This window comes from Merops nubicus, unplaced genomic scaffold, assembly GCF_000691845.1.
Source record: "Merops nubicus isolate BGI_N331 unplaced genomic scaffold, ASM69184v1 scaffold30905, whole genome shotgun sequence".
Classification (NCBI taxonomy): Eukaryota; Metazoa; Chordata; class Aves; order Coraciiformes; family Meropidae; genus Merops; species Merops nubicus.
The window spans coordinates 25587-25846 of NW_008609420.1; positions in this window are offsets into that span (position 1 = coordinate 25587).

Here is a 260-nt window from a genome sequence, read left to right on the forward strand (position 1 = left end):
TTTTACAGCCTGACACCCGACCCCCCCGCCTCCCTGGCACACTCAAGTCACATCACCAGGCTGGGGCCCCTAAGAACTAATAACTCGCCCCTCAGGCACGGAAAATCCTGCAAGGAGATTACCCCCCAACACCATTTTATCTGCGCTCCTTCTGCGTCTTCCCCCTGTCCCAACCCTTCCTGCTACCTGCCAGGGACCTGGCCCGGCTCCCGCCTCACACCTCCCTGCTCTCCCTGACCCTGCGGTAGCGCCCAGCGAGC